Raw genomic sequence first — 3,367 nt, 5'->3', positions numbered from 1 at the left:
TATATATATATATATGTATATGAACAGATAATACAAGAGAAAGTAAACATAGAGACATATTTTATATAATTATACATATATTTATATTTAATTATGAATAAATATTTTTTATCAGATTATTTTAAAATTTATAAATTAATGCTTTAATATATTGCAATTAATTAAATGGTTACAGACGGCAATTAGACATTGATATTGAAAATTAGTCTTATCGCGTATAAGTTATAATGCATCAATTTTCCTACACGCGATATTTACTCTCAATTGAAAAGTGTTAGTTCATCACTGAAGTAGAGCTCGGGAGACGACGCGCGGCGCGACCCGGAGCGCAGAGTAGCTCGGGATAATCGCTGAGGCAGGCGCACCGATGCGCTGGCTTGCGTCCAAGTAGTAGTGCCTCTATCGGCATCAACGAACAGTACAGTGGTAGAGACTGTACCATCACCTTCACTCAAAAGCAATCGACGGCAATACAAGTACGGTGGTTGAACAATTTACAAGTTTTTCGATTGTTTCACAGCTTTTTCTCTTGTGTCACTTGACTGCGATAGCTGTGCGATACTTTAGTAACGACGAAGTGATCATTTCTGTCCAGATAACCAAAGGTTGGTTCTTTGCCATATTTTTTCATATATTTTCTTTGTTCTTTTGTCGAACGTTCTTCGTTGTCCAAGTATCCGAATCCTAATACTATATATCCGATATATCCGAGAAGTAAAAATGTCATGCACCCTTACATTTGTACCCTAACGCGCGCAATTGTGCCATAGCTTAATCGATAAGCACACAAGATGTCGATCGCAGCGCCCGGTGGAAAAAGTGATAGTACTAATGTGCTATCTGACTATCATCGTCATCAACATTGTCATTGTCGTTGTTATCATTATCGTCATCATTGTCACCGCTGTCATTATTGACATTGTTGTCATTATTATTATCATCGTAATTGTTTCGTCATTATCATCGCTATCACCATCGTTGCCGCCATTATCGTCATTCTTCTCATCATCATCATTGTTGTCGTCATTATTGTTGAAATCGTTGTCGTCATCTCCATCGGTATCGTCGCGCCGTTATTGCTATTGTTTCCGTCATCATAACATTATTGTCATTTCTGTCATTATTCACATCATCGTCATTATTATCATTATCGTCATCGTTATAGACATCTTCATTGTCATTACTATCGTCTGTCACTATTCATCATCGTTATTATCGCAGACAATGGTGACCTTGCCAAGGCAGCGTGACGAGATGCGATACTCTAATGCAATGCACGACGACGCGTTTCTTCGACCAAACGGCGGTCATATTTGAAGTTGAAGGAAGAGAAAGGTGAGTTAAGAGTAGATATACATACGTACGGAGATCAATGCTTTCAATGCTACTTGCTTTGCATACATCTTTCGTCTATTTTTATGTAGTAGTACGTATATCATTTACAGTCGATCATGACATTGACATGATTGTCGAAAATATTCCCTAAAATCGATATCCAGATAATGCGAGACTATTCTCGTATATTGCCCCGACTATCAGCTAGTCATCTTTCACCACATTGTATTATTCATATATTTTCTGAAAATATGCGTAGTACTCCAAAATCGGTCTTAAAGATTCAGTTTTAATACTACGAGAATCAATTGTTTAAAAAGTTTGTACCAAAATTATTTTCTTATAATTATTTAGTAATGCATACATAGAATAAAAAAACATAAGAAATAAGATATTAAAATTAAAAAAAATGTTTAGAACTCAAAAAATAAAAATATAATCATATCAATGCGGGTTGAATTATTCGGTTTTAGTATTATATGAAAATGCTTATCGCTATATTTCTTTAAAGTTATCAGGCTGATTATGAGTGCGCTACTGAAAAATTTGGATTATTTTGTAAAAGTAAATAATTATCGCTAGATTTACGATTTTTCTTACAATGAGAGCTATCGAGCGCAAGGAGATCGTCGTTGATCATTAGTGTAGTGTTGGATAACGATAACCAGGTGACTCGTTCTTATAACGTGGGAAATTGTTTTACGAATTTTACATCCAAAAAAATATTAGTATTAGCGAAATTCGCTAAATTTTAGAAGATTTTATTTTTACATACGGCCTCAAGAGGAATCCTCTGAAATTAAGAGAATACAATACTAAATAATATTTTTTCGTCTTGTATCTGCAGTACAAATCTTGCTGTTCTTAATATCAATTTCTTTTTGCATACAGATTATATAACATTGTTTTAAGAGATATTTATATAAACGGTTAATCTCCGATTTTAATAGTTTTCTTGTTAAAATGCTATTAATTTAGCATCGCATTTCAAAAGGAATAAAAACATATGTTTCAGAGGCTCAGAAGGCATACTTCGAAGGAACTTTAAAGTCTCCAGAAGACTCTTTAATTCGATTTGCATATGCCTTCTTATAAAATTTGTGGACGTTTTCTTCTTTCGAGTAGAGCGTCCATCTCTTGGTGCGGCCGCGTATACTCAGCTCTTAAGCCCGATCTATATAAGACGCAGAACGCCCTTGAGAAAATTTACTTAAAGAAAAGTTAAAGTTTTTAAAAGTAACCTTTCAAATGTAAAAGTTAACTTAAAAAATTTTTAAGTGATATAAAGTGATCGAAGCAATTTTAAAGTATTTGAAAACTTATTAAAAAAAATCTTAGACAAATCAAAGATTTTAAAAACTGACTTTAAAATTGTCTTTAGGTACTTTAAAGGATGAAAAAAATACTTTAAAAGTGCTTTTAAATTTTAAAGTAAGGTTAAGTTGATATAAAGTTTATCCGCAAACACAGTGCGCGACACTGCCACTAGAGGGACGCGGCAATGCTACATTTTCTCATAAGTAAAGCCCATGGCACATACAAAAACGTAAGGCCGTAAGACATAATCAGTAAGCGAATTGGCCAATCACGACAGAGACCGTAAGGCCAGTAGCGAATCCAATCTTACGATTTCTTTACTGCTTACGTATTACGGCCTTACGTTTTTGTATGTGCTATGGGCTTAAGATTCATATAGGATAGAATAAAAGGGACAAGAGATTTTTCATTCGTGTTGTTATGAAATAATTTTTTGATGTGGCAAGCCTTCTTATAAGTAAAAAAAGCTTGCTTTAAAATTTAAACATAAGTATTTTCACAATTATTATCTTAAAAAAAATTTTATAATTGTTAACTTATGTTTTATAATTTTTATGTTCCTTTAGCTTTAGTTACTTCCAGTTCTTTCTTTAAGTAAATTTTAAAGTTACTTTAAAGAAAAATTTAAAGTGTCCAAATTTACTTATCAAATTTTTTAAGTTTTCTCTAAAATAAGTTTTAAGTTTTTTTTTAAGTTTTGTTAAGTAAATTTTCC

General features: G+C 32.6%; 1 protein-coding gene across 2 annotated transcripts in view; it reads left to right on the top strand.

The window, feature by feature from the left end:
• The first annotated feature begins 555 nt into the window (after nucleotides 1-555).
• Nucleotides 556-3,367, top strand: part of Shab (Shaker cognate b) — a 66,188-nt gene continuing 63,376 nt past the window's right edge. For both annotated transcript variants that reach the window (XM_018453090.1, XM_018453089.1), the window contains exons 1-2: nucleotides 556-605; nucleotides 1,222-1,335. The gene's annotated coding sequence lies outside the window, so the exon portion shown is untranslated. The remainder of the gene's footprint in view (nucleotides 606-1,221; nucleotides 1,336-3,367) is intronic.

The sequence above is a fragment of the Mycetomoellerius zeteki genome, unplaced genomic scaffold (assembly GCF_001594055.1).
Source record: "Mycetomoellerius zeteki isolate Tzet28-1 unplaced genomic scaffold, Tzet1.0 scaffold364, whole genome shotgun sequence".
Lineage (NCBI taxonomy): Eukaryota > Metazoa > Arthropoda > Insecta > Hymenoptera > Formicidae > Mycetomoellerius > Mycetomoellerius zeteki.
Note: the sequence above shows the minus strand (reverse complement) of the source record. Positions and strands in the feature narration are given on the sequence as shown.